Genomic DNA, 16,686 nt, shown 5'->3' on the forward strand with positions numbered 1-16,686 from the left:
CCGGAGCTCCGAGCCCCGCCGTCCTCGCCCCGCCCCGACCGGACGTCGCCGACGCACGCCGCCACCACCTTCGCGACGCCCTCGACGCGCCGCACCTCCCCGTCTTCTTCCCCGACGCCGAGGACCGCCGTAGCCGTCGTCCCCTCCGCCACCGACGCCGCGCCGCCGTCTTCGTCGTCGCCGGCCACCACCTCCAGCCCACTGTAAGCCGCCGCCCCACCCTCGCCGTTAGATCGGACCCCAACGGTCCAGATTAGATTAGGTTCGGTTTTTTTTTATTTTGCGAAGAGGTACGCGGTTAACCGCGGTTCCCTTAGACCGGCCGGTTTTATTTAAACCGAGCGTCGGTTTTTCTTTAGTTAGCCACCGCCACTGGTTTTCTTAGTTAGCGGCCGTTCGCCGTATAGCCTCCGCAGCGGACGCTGCTCGGCCAGCCACGAGCCACCACGTGGCCAGGGACTTGTTTGCGATAGTTTTCTTCTCTGTTTAGTCCCTGTAATTAGCAGATTAGTCCCTAAACTTCGCATAGCCACAACTTTTTAACCGTAGGTCCAAACTCGATGAAACCAGCGGCAAATTCTTCGTATTGTTTAGCTCTATCTAGTGGTATCCTTTTTGCAAACTTTTGACAGATTCAAATTTGAATTTATTCAGATTTGAATTCGAACTTCAAATGGCCATATCTCCCAAACCGTAGCTCCGATTAAGTTGATTCTTTTTGCACTTTGTCACCGTAGCCAAACCCTATCACCTGGACCTTTGTCACAGTAATTTTTTCACACACTAGAATCTGCCCATTAATATTTTTTTACTAGTATGCATAGTACGCACTATAGTTCACATCACTCTTTGAACCATAGGCCTATGTTGTTTTGCATCTAGAATATTTTTCATGCTAGTTAAGTGTGATGTTGTTCATTTGGTTTTTCCGAGACTTTTGCTTTGCATGTTCTTCTTGGTTCTCTTGAATGTTTGTTTATGTTTGTTTATCTCCTTTGCGATAGATTGCCCGGAGTGCGAAGCAGAATATTTTCAGTCTTTAGAGTTCAACCAGCAGTACCAAGGCAAGTTGCATCTTGATCATGTTTCATTACCTATGTTTTTATTATGCACTTAGTTCTTTGCGGTAGGACTGCATGGTAGGAATTGTTGCCGCATGACTATGCTTTTCACCCAGTAGTTCATTGAGGTAGGTCTGAACCATATGACATTGTCGCCATCGTTTTACATTATGTTGCTTCGCTAAATAGACGTGGATTGGGGAGTGAACATTGTAAAGTATGAGTAACAATGTAGTAAGTAGGACCTAAGATAATTAATGAACTACCTGGGCGGAAACTTGATGGAATGGTGGCGAAGTACAGTGGGGCACGCATGGGAAATCCATGGTGGTGCACCACTAGTGGACCGTCCGCTCAGGCTCAAAGAGATCAATCGTATTCTCATGTCTAGAAGCTTACGTGTGCAGCCACAAGCCAATATGGGCTCTGGCTTAGTTGAGTAGTTAGTGTGACCCCTTCCGGGATGGGCTAGCAGATGTAGAAGGATGTAGGTGTACCGGCCTATCCGTGGGTTAAGGGGGAGCATTTTCGAAAGACTATGTCTCGATCTTCCGATCATGGAGGTGGTCGAGTCTTGTGGGGAAAAGTGCGCAACCTCTGCAGAGTGTCAACCTAATCGATTAGCCGTGTCCCCGGTTACGGACATCTTGAGCATCTAGTAGTGAAAATGCTGGGAGATCTCCTCACCTTTAATTAAACAGTTGGGATTTAAATGAAACTTGGGAACGGATGGAGTTGGGTTTGCCAACTCATCCTATGCAAATGTGTAGTAGTAGAATAACATCTTTTCTAATAGGGAAAAACTAGCTTTATGCAAAAATTAAACTTAGAGCTTTCCACCAGCCAAATTGCATGTACAAGTAGGTTCATTACACTTATGATGTGACTTGCCAGTACATTCAATGTACTGACCTATATGGCTGCAACTTATCACGTTGCAGATATATCCGACGAGGATTAAGGTGCGATAGGTCGATGTTCTACACTCAACCTTGCTCGTGGAGTTGGACTCATTTACTACTTTGCTTCCGCAGTATTTGTTTATTGGCTCTATGCCCTATTTGGTAATAAATGTATTGCTCCTGGACTATCGATGTAATAAAGAGATGTGTGTTATTTCTGTTATTTCATCGAGTACTGTGTGTGCTAGCAAGTCGATCCAGGGACTAGCACGGTAAGCACAGAGACTTCGACTCTTACCGAGTCGGGTCGCTACAAGATGGTATCAGAGCACACGTTGACTGTAGGACGCGACCCCTAGAAAATGGAAAAGCCATAGGATAAAACTTTATTTTTCACTTTCCCTATATATCCTTTGGTCTCGTACCTTCTTTACTTCTGTACTAATTTCTTCCCTCTTTCAAAATTTAGATGTCGTCCGCCATTGTCGAGTTTGAGCAGCCCGATGAGACCATGCCTTTTGGACGGCAGCTGGTGAAGATCGTGAAGCACCTGAAGATTGGGCTTCCCACATTCACTGGAACCTTCACCGCCACCCTGCCCGAGGAGACATGTTGGAGGATCGATGCCCATATCCCTGGACGCATCCTCGGAAACCGCACCAAGCCCATTGATTTCCATGTGGATACTGCAACATGGGGCTTGGGCAGGGGCATCGCTGCTCACATTGCTCTCGGACGCATTCGGGAGGAGTATGACGAAGACCTCAAGAGGACCTCCTTCGTGATGTACGGACGCCGTGACGCAAAAGGAGATGTGGTGCGTACCCTGGAGGACGAGACGATAGCATCCCATATCCAGGACATGGAGGATCACATTCGTATGATGGAGCTGGAGCTGTCTGACAACATGATCGTCATCAAGAACCTCATGACTCGCAAGGCCGATCTCGAGGAGGAACTCCAAGACGCTCGCATCGAGCATGAGGGAGAGCTGGACGCACTACAGGAGAAGATCGACGATCTGAAGCTTGAGCTTGAGGAGGCCGAGGAGAAGCTGGATGAGGGAGAAAACATTCAGGAGGATCACTCGTATGGTGCCTATGTCAGCCAGGACAAGGACCAGGGTGATGAGCTTGGAGATGATGACACCGACAGTGATGCAAGAACACCTGATGTCAACATGGTTGACTGGTCTTCATCCGACGAGAGTTAGATTTTATACCACCATGAGAGTTGGAAATTTGGTTTCGTTATCCGATTAGTTTTATTTCATTTGTGAGACCTTGTCAAATCTTGTGACATGGCTTACCTTAGGTTTGATTGTTCATGTGAACCCCTTTGAGTGAAATTGAATTGGAGTGATTTGAAGTTTTATTGCTATCATGTGCATATGGGTAGTATGATTTTACTCCCTAGGCCTTATTCTATTCTGACTTCTCATCCACTCTAAACCCATCAGATGCCTTCAAGACGTGACCCCGAATTCAACTTTCCGCCGGGGCTCACGCAATTGATCCAGCAGCAGAATGCTCTTATGCAGATGCTCATTCAGAACCAGAACCAGAACAACAACAACCCACCGCCGCCACCCCCAGTTGACAGTCTTACCCGTTTTCTGAGGCTGAAACCACCCGTGTTCTCCAGCAGCACGGAGCCAATCGTCGCAGATGACTGGCTCCGCAAGATAGGAAGGGAGCTAGCCACGGCAGGATGCAATGATGCTGAGAAGGTGAAGTTTGCCGCCCATCAGCTGGATGGCCCGGCCGCTGCTTGGTGGGAGAACTACACCACCACATACCCCTTGGAGAATGTGACTTGGACTCAGTTCCAGCAGGCATTCCGCACTGCTCATGTCTCAGCTGGAGCCATGAGTCTGAAGAAGAAGGAGTTCCGCAGCTTGCGCCAGGGAGGACGCACGGTATCCCAGTATGCTGAGGAGTTCAGTAAGTTGGCCCGTTATGCACCAGGGGACGTGGCCACTGATGCAGCCAAGCAGGAGAAGTTTCTGGAGGGACTAAACGATGAGTTGGGAGTTCAGTTGGCTGTGGTGACCTTTGCGAACTATCAGGAGTTGGTTGATAAGGCTACCATTCTCGAGGGCAAGCACCAGCAGATGGAGAATCGTAAGAGAAAGTACGGTCATGGGAAGTATAACTCTGGAGTTCAACAAAAACCCCGCTATAGCCCGTACTCAGGAAGTTCTGGATCAGGAACTAGCAAGTTTGGAGGGAATCATCATAACCATGGAGGCCACATTCAGCATGGAGGAAATGGACACAACCACCATGGTCACAAGCATGGAAATGGCAATGGAGGGAATGGCAACCAGCCGCATTTCAACTCTTCTACACCAATGAAGAAAGATCTGAGTCACATCACTTGCTTCAAATGCAAGAAGACAGGGCACTACTCCAATGAGTGTCCTGAGGCGCAGAATGGAAATGGAAATGGCAATGGGAATTCTGGAGGCAAGAAGCCTAATCCTTTCACTAAGGGGCATGTGAATCATGTCAATGTGGAAGAGGTCTATGAACAGCCTGACGCAGTGATTGGTAAGTTCTTGGTTAATTTATTTCCAGCACTCATTCTTTTTGACACTGGTGCATCGCATTCATTCATATCGAGGGGATTCGTGGATAGACATAAGTTGCCTACCGTAGCTCTTAAGGCACCCATTCTAGTGAGTTCCCCAGGAGCCGAGTCTATGGCTAGTCAGGGATGTTTCCAGTTGCCTTTGAACATAGGGGGACATGTTTTCCCTACGGATATGATCATACTAGAGTCACAAGGGTTGGATGTAATCCTAGGGATGGATTGGATGTCCAAGTATGAGGGGACCATCGATTGTGCTAGTAGATCGATTTTTCTCACCACCCCAGAGAAGAAGAGGATCAAGTATGTATCCAGGCTTAAGCCTAAGAGGACTCAGGTGAACTCTCTTACGGGAGTTGTCCAGGAAGAAGTACCAGTGGTGAAGGATTATCCCGATGTATTTCCGGAGGAGTTACCAGGTATGCCGCCAGATCGGGAGATTGAGTTTTTGATTGAGTTGCTGCCAGGTACAGGACCTATCTCCAAGAGGCCGTATCGGATGCCCGCTAATGATTTGGAGGAAGTCAAGAAACAGATTAAGGAGTTGCTAGAGAAAGGGTATATTCGCCCGAGTTCATCACCTTGGGGAGCCCCAGTACTCTTAGTAGAGAAGAAGGATGGAACCTTGAGGATGTGTGTGGATTACCGCTCTTTGAACGAAGTGACCATCAAGAACAAGTATCCCCTACCGATGATCAATGACTTGTTTGACCAGCTAGAAGGAGCTAGTGTTTTCTCCAAGATCGATCTTCGATCGGGTTATCACCAATTGAAGATCCGTGAGAAGGATATACCCAAGACAGCTTTTACCACAAGGTATGGGCTTTATGAGTATACAGTCATGTCCTTTGGTTTGACTAATGCCCCTGCCTATTTTATGAGCATGATGAACAAGGTGTTCATGGAGTTCTTGGATAAGTTCGTTGTGGTATTCATTGATGACATATTGGTTTTCTCCAAGAATGAGGAGGAACACGCTGAACATCTGCGCTTGGTTCTGGAGAAGCTCAGAGAACATCAACTTTATGCCAAGTTCAGCAAGTGTGAGTTTTGGCTCAAGGAAGTCGGATTCCTTGGACATGTTGTGTCAGGTGAAGGGATTGCAGTGGACCCTACCAAGGTAGAGTCAGTCACCGAATGGAATGCACCCACCACAGTTGGCGAGATTCGCAGTTTCCTTGGACTTGCAGGATATTACCGGAGATTTATTGAAAATTTCTCTAAGATTGCAAGGCCCATGACAACGTTGTTGAAGAAGGACACCAAGTTCGTTTGGACTGAAGAGTGTGAAGCCAGCTTTCAAGAGTTGAAGAAGCGTTTGGTTACAGCCCCAGTGCTAATCCTACCTGACATACACAAGGACTTTCAGGTGTATTGTGATGCTTCACGTCAGGGACTTGGAGGTGTTCTTATGCAGGAGGGAAAAGTTGTAGCTTATGCTTCACGACAGCTTCGACCTCATGAGTTGAACTATGCCACGCATGACTTGGAGTTAGCAGCCGTTGTGCATGCACTCAAGACATGGAGACACTATCTTATTGGGAATCGTTGTGATGTTTACACGGATCACAAGAGTTTGAAGTACATTTTCACGCAGAAGGAGTTGAATCTCAGGCAAAGGAGATGGTTGGAACTTATAAAGGATTATGACATGAGTCTGCATTATCACCCAGGAAAAGCCAATGTTGTGGCGGATGCTTTGAGCCGTAAGAGTTACGTTAACACCCTTACAGCAGGAGATTTACCTCCGGAGTTATGTGATGAGCTTAGAGACCTTCAGTTAGAAATAGTTCCAAGAGGTTATGTTGCCGCACTCGAGGTACAGTCCACCTTGTTGGGAAGAATCAGAGAAGCCCAGAAGTTGGACCAAGGTATTGCTGAGATAAAGGAAATGATGAGAAAAGGGAAAGCAAAAGGATTCCGTGAGGATGAAAATGGAACCATATGGTTTGAGCAACGGATTTGTGTACCCAATGATCCAGAGATCAGGAAGTTGATTCTTCAGGAGGCTCATGACTCACCATATTCGATACACCCAGGCAACACCAAGATGTATTTGGACTTGAAGGAAAGTTTTTGGTGGGCCGGTATGAAGAGAGAGATTGCCGAGTATGTGGCAATATGTGATGTATGTCAGAGAGTAAAGGCAGAGCATCAGAAACCAGCAGGTTTACTTCAGCCGTTGCCAATACCTGATTGGAAATGGGATAAACTTGGTATGGACTTTATCACGGGGTTACCTAGGACCCGTTCAGGTTATGATTCCATTTGGGTGATAGTGGATCGTTTGACCAAGGTTGCTCACTTCATTCCAGTGAAGACCACCTATACAAGTGCTAAGCTGGCAAAGATATATATGACCAGGATTGTATGTCTGCATGGAGTTCCGAGGAGCATCGTATCAGATAGAGGAACACAGTTTACCTCAAAGTTTTGGAATCAGTTGCATGAAACTTTGGGTACCAGGCTAGAGTTTAGTACAGCCTTCCATCCACAGACTGATGGGCAGACAGAGAGAGTCAATCAGATTCTGGAGGACATGCTGAGAGCTTGTGCGCTAGACTATGGGTCTAGTTGGGATGATAACTTACCCTACGCAGAGTTCTCGTATAACAACAGCTACCAAGCCAGTTTGCAGATGGCCCCTTTCGAGGCATTGTATGGCAGGAAATGCAGGACACCTTTGATGTGGAATGGAGTTGGAGATCGCAAATTATTTGGACCTGATTTGATCAGGGATTCAGAGGAGAAGGTCAAGTTGATTCGTGACAGACTTAAGATAGCCCAGTCAAGGCAGAAAAGCTATGCTGATGCTAAACGCAAGGAAGTGATCTATGAAGTGGGAGATAGAGCATATCTTCGAGTGTCTCCACTTCGAGGTATTAAGAGATTTGGAGTCAAAGGAAAGTTAGCACCACGATTTGTGGGACCATATAGAGTTCTGGAACGCAGAGGAGAGGTTGCATACCAGTTGGAATTACCAGAGGCTTTGACAGGAGTTCATGATGTGTTCCATGTTTCCCAGCTGAAGAAGTGTCATGCAGAGATGGCGGATATTCCTTTGAGGGATACAGTGCCACTCGAGGCAATTCAGTTAGAGAGCGATCTGACTTATGAGGAGAAGCCTATTAAGATTCTTGAGACTGCAGAGAGAATCACTCGAACCAAGATCATCAGGTTCTGCAAAGTTCAGTGGAGTCACCACACCGAGGAGGAAGCTACCTGGGAAAGAGAAGAAGATCTCAGGCAGGACCATCCACACCTTTTTGCTGGCCAACCCGAATCTCGAGGACGAGATTCATCTTAAGGGGGGTAGGTTTGTAACATCCCAATTTTTATTAAATTCGGATGTTAATAGAATCATTCAATGCATATCATATTTCTTTGCATTTTTGGAGTTTTAAAAAAAAATATTCAAATAATATTTTCCACTCGAGAAAAAAACAAATGAGAGGGGATAAGATGACTTCCTCAAAATATAAAAGAGTGGGAAATTTTATTTTGAATATTATTTGAAGTTTTGGAGTTTATTTGGTATTTATTTTATCTGCAAAAAGTGCATTAATTGCATTAGGAAAATATTTTCAAAATGTTCTGTGCTTAAGTTAATGTTCATTAGGCTTTAAATATTGCATAGTTATTTTATAAATTATTGTGGTGTTTTTATTAATTCTTTTGAATTAATTATGACCACTTTAGTGTTCTGTTTTAAAAAAAAAAAACACACTCACCGCAGCCTGGACCGAAACTGGGTTCGGCCCAGGAGCGCCCCAACCGGCCCACTGGCCATTCGGCCCAAGGCCAGCCCCAGAGCCGCGCGCCAGAACCCCCCGCACCGGTCGACCGCTCCGCGCCGCCCTCGCTCGCCTCCTCTCACTGCCGCTGCCAGGCGGGCCCCGCTCGTCAGCTCGTTCCCCAACCTCCCGCTTCTCCCGCTCGGATGAGCCCGCCGCCGCACTCCCGAACCCGCCGGCCGAAGCTCTCGGGATAGAGCTTATCCCGCTGCTCCCCGACGCCCTCCCCTCGCCTATATAAAGGCCAAGGCCCCCTCTTCCATCCTCGCCGACCCGCACCTTCCCACGCCGCCCCTACCGCTCGTCGTCGCCGTTCGCATCTCGCCGGAGCTCCGAGCCCCGCCGTCCTCGCCCCGCCCCGTCCGGACGTCGCCGACGCACGCCGCCACCACCTTCGCGACGCCCTCGACGCGCCGCACCTCCCCGTCTTCTTCCCCGACGCCGAGGACCGCCGTAGCCGCCGTCCCCTCCGCCACCGACGCCGCGCCGCCGTCTTCGTCGTCGCCGGCCACCACCTCCAGCCCACTGTAAGCCGCCGCCCCACCCTCGCCCGTTAGATCGGACCCCAACGGTCCAGATTAGATTAGGTTCGGTTTTTTTTTATTTTGCGAAGAGGTACGCGGTTAACCGCGGTTCCCTTAGACCGGCCGGTTTTATTTAAACCGAGCGTCGGTTTTTCTTTAGTTAGCCGCCGCCACTGGTTTTCTTAGTTAGCGGCCGTTCGCCGTATAGCCTCCGCAGCGGACGCTGCTCGGCCAGCCACGAGCCACCACGTGGCCAGGGACTTGTTTGCGATAGTTTTCTTCTCTGTTTAGTCCCTGTAATTAGCAGATTAGTCCCTAAACTTCGCATAGCCACAACTTTTTAACCGTAGATCCAAACTCGATGAAACCAGCGGCAAATTCTTCGTATTGTTTAGCTCTATCCAGTGGTATCCTTTTTGCAAACTTTTGACAGATTCAAATTTGAATTTATTCAGATTTGAATTCGAACTTCAAATGGCCATATCTCCCAAACCGTAGCTCCGATTAAGTTGATTCTTTTTGCACTTTGTCACCGTAGCCAAACCCTATCACCTGGACCTTTGTCACAATAATTTTTCACACACTAGAATCTGCCCATTAATATTTTTTACTAGTATGCATAGTACGCACTATAGTTCACATCACTCTTTGAACCATAGGCCTATGTTGTTTTGCATCTAGAATATTTTTCATGCTAGTTAAGTGTGATGTTGTTCATTTGGTTTTTCCGAGACTTTTGCTTTGCATGTTCTTCTTGGTTCTCTTGAATGTTTGTTTATGTTTGTTTATCTCCTTTGCGATAGATTGCCCGGAGTGCGAAGCAGAATATTTTCAGTCTTTAGAGTTCAACCAGCAGTACCAAGGCAAGTTGCATCTTGATCATGTTTCATTACCTATGTTTTTATTATGCACTTAGTTCTTTGCGGTAGGACTGCATGGTAGGAATTGTTGCCGCATGACTATGCTTTTCACCCAGTAGTTCATTGAGGTAGGTCTGAACCATATGACATTGTCGCCATCGTTTTACATTATGTTGCTTCGCTAAATAGACGTGGATTGGGGAGTGAACATTGTAAAGTATGAGTAACAATGTAGTAAGTAGGACCTAAGATAATTAATGAACTACCTGGGCGGAAACTTGATGGAATGGTGGCGAAGTACAGTGGGGCACGCATGGGAAATCCATGGTGGTGCACCACTAGTGGACCGTCCGCTCAGGCTCAAAGAGATCAATCGTATTCTCATGTCTAGAAGCTTACGTGTGCAGCCACAAGCCAATATGGGCTCTGGCTTAGTTGAGTAGTTAGTGTGACCCCTTCCGGGATGGGCTAGCAGATGTAGAAGGATGTAGGTGTACCGGCCTATCCGTGGGTTAAGGGGGAGCATTTTCGAAAGACTATGTCTCGATCTTCCGATCATGGAGGTGGTCGAGTCTTGTGGGGAAAAGTGCGCAACCTCTGCAGAGTGTCAACCTAATCGATTAGCCGTGTCCCCGGTTACGGACATCTTGAGCATCTAGTAGTGAAAATGCTGGGAGATCTCCTCACCTTTAATTAAACAGTTGGGATTTAAATGAAACTTGGGAACGGATGGAGTTGGGTTTGCCAACTCATCCTAAGCAAATGTGTAGTAGTAGAATAACATCTTTTCTAATAGGGAAAAACTAGCTTTATGCAAAAGTTAAACTTAGAGCTTTCCACCAGCCAAATTGCATGTACAAGTAGGTTCATTACACTTATGATGTGACTTGCCAGTACATTCAATGTACTGACCTATATGGCTGCAACTTATCACGTTGCAGATATATCCGACGAGGATTAAGGTGCGATAGGTCGATGTTCTACACTCAGCCTTGCTCGTGGAGTTGGACTCATTTACTACTTTGCTTCCGCAGTATTTGTTTATTGGCTCTATGCCCTATTTGGTAATAAATGTATTGCTCCTGGACTATCGATGTAATAAAGAGATGTGTGTTATTTCTGTTATTTCATCGAGTACTGTGTGTGCTAGCAAGTCGATCCGGGGACTAGCACGGTAAGCACAGAGACTTCGACTCTTACCGAGTCGGGTCGCTACACCACGGTTCATCTTCGTCTAGCACATGCTTGTCGCCAGAGTCGTCATCTTCATCCCCAACCACTTTGTTTACTCTGGAAACCGTGAGAAACATCACCACCATTTATCCCCATGCTTGTTTGCACCATTTCTCTCTTGGAGGCCTCCTTCGTTGGTCCTCTGACATGGCGTACAATTCATGCTGCTCCTGTCTACGCATGCCCGGTGCTAGCAACACTGTCGCGTGCCTTCATCCCGACACGTCCCCGAGCTTGGCAACCCCTGTACGGCACCTCGTCTACAACGGTTTGATAACATCGCCTTCGGCATCGACACCCTCCATAATGATTGCCTCGATCGCATCACTGTTTTATTCCCGGCACACCGTCGCGCCCCTAACTACACCGTTACATTGCCCCACGCTCTCGGCTACCTCGACAAAGGCAGAAAGGGAAACGCCTTGCTTGAGCAACCTCGGCGGTTTCTACTCCAGCCACAACATCCGATAGGTCGCGAAATGATCACAAGAGTTTATTCACTAAGAACAGGCAAGCTTTTGGAGAATAAATTCCTGACCTGCCATCAAAAGTTGGTTGAGACCATATTACTATGCTACAAGGATTATGAAGAATTGTTCATACACCACAAAAAGTATGTCATTGGATGCACATTTGAAAGAATTTTCGATCATATGTTTCTGATGACATATAAACAAAAGAAGTATTGCATACAGATAGTGCCACGGTGGAGCATTGAGAGCGGTCTTATTAGCCAACACTACATCATCAGCCGGTCAATAACGTCCCATGATCATCAGCCACTTCCACTGTGTGGCGATCGATCACCATCACGAACATGAACTCAAGCAACAACACTAGGTAATTAGCTAGCAGCTTAAAAAGGATCCCACCAGTTCATGAATGTCGAACGTCAGATGGGGAGGTTCCCCTGGCGAATTTAATCGCTAGGGGAGGAATGATCCATTGGTCATAGGGCGTAACATTTACACTCGGAACACGCCCAAATACTCAGCAACGACCGTGTTTCATGTACAATTGTGAAAATAAGTTGAATCATGACGAACGCAACACAAAGTCACAAACACAACACATGCTATCTTCACTCCTGCATAGTGCAGATAACCCAGAGGCTTGACGATGTACGACAACAACAAAACCTCAAACAGAAAACAAAACGAATTCATGCAGCAAGATCGAGTAGCATGTACTTCCTTATTAAGTTTTTGCTGCCGGCTGGCTCACATAGGAGATGGTGCCGATGGCGGCGGGCTGTTGTTGTCACCACCGTAGAACTGCAGCACGGTGTAGACGGTCTGCATGATGGTCATGCCGAGGAGGAAGACGGCGGCCGCAAGGGAGAGGAACGCCCACGGGCTCCTGAAGTAGGTGCGGATGAGGTTGGCGCGCCACATGGCTGCCGGAAGTAGCCATTGACCTGTCGCTGCACGGCATCAAGCGCGCTGTTGGGCTCGAGCACCACGTCCCTAGAAATGGTGTTGAACAGCTTGGCCACGGCTTGGTCGCTACCGATGGCGTTCTGGATGATGCCCTTGGAGCTCAGCAGCGCCACGTCCTTGGCCGAGTCGATGATGTTGTCCATGAAGAAGACATAGCCGGTCACGTCGTTGCCAGCTCCAGCATGCAGCCGCTCGAACGCCATCATGTTGAGGAACATGTACTCGGTGGAGTCGTCCACCGACACCGTCGGCATGCTCAGCGTGCCGCGCCGGAACCGGATGTCGTGCAGGCTCAACGTCTTGCTCGGCTTGAACTGGATCCCGGCTTCGTAGAGCTCCACAGCTGACCGGATGATGGCGTTGTCGTCCTCAATGTCCTGGGGGCTCCGGATTTTGTGGTGCTTACCAGTGAGCATGCTCCGGCGAAAGACATCCAGCGGGTGGAGCCCTAGGCCGATGCCTGCTGGTAGTGTCCCGGATGATTGGGCCAGAAATTTCAGCACCATTCGGTTGATGAAGTCGTCGTTCTGGCCGTCATCCATGCATGCAATCATCAACATCCATTAGTAGAAGAGAAATAGACACCGTAGAAACAGTCTTTTATCCCGCTTTATAGATAAATCAACCATGGTGAGTCCATATAAAATGTCCAATTGCAACAAAAGTAAATATAAGTTTGTTGGGGTAACAAGACAATTACACCAAGTTAATATCTGCAGTCCTGTAAGAGAGTTTTGATCAGCTAGGTCCTTAGTGCTCAGATTTTGTGGTATTTGTTTGGTAGGTGGATGCGTTTTGGTTGGAAACGACTTGGTTTCTTTAATGAAATCGGGGGAGGTAATCCCTTTTAAAGAAAAAAAAGGCAAACATGCCAAAAAATAAAGAGAAAACTGGCCACACGGGTGGAAGATTAGCGGGTAGCAAGAGAAGCAAGGTGGCATCCTGCCGAAGTCAGCTCGACGTAGTAAGTAGTTCTACTAAAAAGTTCTACTAAAACCTCCAGCCAGGGCGCTCTCTAAATCAAGTGGAAATTAATACTAAGGGGGTGTTTGATTACAGGGACTAGACTAAAAAAAGTCCCTTCTAGTCCCTATGTAATCAAACAGGAGGGACTTTTTCTATCCGGACTAGAGAAAGACTCTTTTGAAGGGTCTTTTTTCTTTAGTCCCTGGTCCACCAAAAAAATCTAGTACCTTGCAACCAAACACCCCCTAAATCCGCTTGAGCCGCCGCGGTGAACTACGTCGCCTCTGGCTTGTCCTCGAAGCTCGGCCTTTCCTCCTTCTTTGTTCTACCACGAAACTGACTTACCCAAACTACAAATTCGGGCAATTTATGTACAACTATGTGCCCTCTTTTATATATTTGAAATTTTGGCAACGAGACCTTCACAACAAGACTATTATTGCATATATGTTAATTAGCATAGATTTAATTACTTAATGTCATATTTTAAAAGATTTAAGGAATATTTTTGCGGACATGATAAATCCTGAACGTTCGGATTTTAGCTAATTTTTCTAAAAATTATATATATATTATTAATGTACAAAAATAATACGCCGATTAATTATTTTTCAAAAATAATACATAGTCAGCCAGGTCGAGCCAACTGGCTCCTGTCAGCTATAGGGAAGCCGATTGGATTCACGTCGGCTACGGGGAGGCCGATTGGGACTAATTGGCTTCTCCGAAGCCGATTAGTACTAATTGGCTTCCCTGTAGCGGATAGGTGCATGCACACATTTTCTCACCCCCAACGTTTCCCGCTTGAAGCCTGCGAAGCAACGACAACAAAGAAAATGTATGTTGAATTATACCCCTGAAACGTGTGAAGCAATAAAGAACGGTGACCTTCAATAACCGGAGCTGGCTCCGGCGAAGCTCCGGCAGGGTGGTGGAGTCTCCGGCTCCGGCTACTGCGATCGAAGGCCGTCGTTCGTTGTTGCTTCGCACGCTTCAAGGGTATAATTCAATAGACATTTTCTCCGTCCGAGTTCCTCCGGTAATATTCGGTAATATGTTTTGATGTGAAATATATTAGGTGTGCACCCGAGATATAAGCCGAAACCAAGAATGGGTAAACATTGAGGGTGAGAAAATGAACGCATGCACCTATGGGCTATAGGGAAATCAATTAGTATTAATCGGTTTTAGGGAAGCCAATTAGGGGTCAGTCGACTGCCACCTGGCCGACTATATATATTTTTAAAAAATAATTAATCGGCATATTATTTTTGTAAATTAATAAAAAGTGTATTATTTAAAAAAAAATAACCAGAAGCATGGCAACTTTATTTCACTCGAGGTTGGTAAACATAGCAATTTTCTAACAAAAAAATGAACTAGGATAAAGTTTCCATGTTTTAACAACTAAAGTTGCCACCTCACTCAAGTAAAGTTGCCATGAAAAACCGTTTGCGACGATATGCTTAAAATCCGAACGTTCAGGATTTATAAGTTACATTTGTATTTGTTTTTTTAATTATTTCTGTGCAAATTTCATTGTTTCTAACTTTTAACAAAAACAGTATTTGGAAGGCAGAGTAGTTAATAATTACCGGAGGCTTTCCAGTCTCAACCTCAACGAGCTTCTGAAGCAGGAGTAGAGGTAGCTGGTTAATTTGAGCACGTCTCGCCGGATGTAGGGCACCATGTATAGTATCCCATGGGGGCTGAAGATGGGGTCGTTATGTGCGTAGTCGCCGACCTGCTTCCCATCGGCGGCCGTGCACCTGATCACCTCCAGCAGGAAGCAGCCGTCGAAGATCATCATGGCCAGGAACCGCTCCCGGCCACCACCGTCGCGCCACTCGCCGTCAAGGTCCATGTACGCGCCCTCCAGCTCCCCCAAGACATCCTCCACGGCGGCGACGAAGTCGTCGAGCGGCCGGTTCGCGCGCAGGAGCAGCTGGCGCAGCGCCCGCTGCTTGTGCTCCTCCATGGGCCAAGGGACATCACCTGCGGCTGGTACGCCTTGCTCTTGATGTTGGTCATGCAGGGCGGCACTTGGTAGATGCAGTGACGCTCCCACCGCGACACATCCGCCGACTTGTCGGCTTCCTTGAGCCTCTTCGCCACGTCCACCACCCACGTCCTCTTGCTGCTGCTGCCGCCGTCCGCCGCCATTACGATTGATTTATTTATGCAAGATATATGGTTGCTATAGCTAGGATAATGGTCAGGCAGTACTGATCTGCGCATGCGTGTGGAATTGTGGATGCTGATGCAGAGCGCAGGGCGCTATATATATGTGCGTAGAGAGATACGTTACTTGCATAAGTTGCATTGCATGCCACATTCCGCGTGCTAGACAGGTGTGTACGTACAAAAAGAGGTTCATGTCATGTGCTTGCACGCATGCTGGTCCTATTCCATTATCTGGTGCAGGTCCCCTTGTTTCACTCCATGGTAAATCGCATGCAGTTTAGTACATGGTCATATATTTTATTATATTAGGCTATATGATCACTAGTAGAAAAGGGGGCATTAGTCCCGGTTCGTAAGGGCCTTTAGTCCCGGTTCTTGAGCCGGGACTAAAGGGTCGTTACTAATGCCTCCTCCCTTTAGTCCCGGTTCAAACTGGAACCGGGACTAAAGGTCGCGGCCACGTGGAGCTCCACCTTTAGTCCCGGTTGGTTTTTTTGAATTTTTTTTGAATTTTTTTTTTATTTTCAAATTTCTGAATTATTTTAACCTCTAATCTCTAATCACCACCCCTCATCACTGCTCAATTTATCCTCTGATCTCTAATCACCCCTCATCATTCCTAATCATCTAACTTCCCGAGCGGTCACCCATCCTCCCACTCCTCCAGCTTGAGCACGCTTAACTTCCGGGTTCTATTCTCCCTCGTTTTCAAGTCTGCACTTGTTGTTTTGCTGACAATAGTAAGATGTCAATCCTATTAACCCTCAGGAATTTTGCATGAGCATGAAGTGACACATTTCACTGTTTGAGTTTGAAACTATTGTTTTAAAAAACAATAATTATTTAGTAACACTAATATTGCTTGAATAATTAGTTTGACCATTGTTTGACCACAGTTTGACCAGATTTGACCAAAATTCAAAATAACTGGAATAATTATTTAGTAACACTAATATTCTAGAATAATTAGTTTGACCATTGTTTGACCACAGTTTGAAATTTTTTCGATTTTTTCCACTCTAGATCTTAAAAGCCCCGTAACTTTTTTTCTGTTAGGTTTTTGAGGATTCTAAAAATGTTTAACGAGGTTCTCCCGGTTAAATTTGGATGTAACTTTTTGAGTAGATGATT

General features: G+C 46.7%; 1 pseudogene; it reads right to left on the reverse strand.

The window, feature by feature from the left end:
- Window positions 1-12,186: 12,186 nt before the first annotated feature.
- On the reverse strand, window positions 12,187-15,600 carry LOC123138698 (UPF0481 protein At3g47200-like; annotated as a pseudogene).
- Between the last annotated feature and the right edge of the window lie 1,086 nt (window positions 15,601-16,686).

Source organism: Triticum aestivum, chromosome 6B, assembly GCF_018294505.1.
Source record: "Triticum aestivum cultivar Chinese Spring chromosome 6B, IWGSC CS RefSeq v2.1, whole genome shotgun sequence".
NCBI lineage: Eukaryota > Viridiplantae > Streptophyta > Magnoliopsida > Poales > Poaceae > Triticum > Triticum aestivum.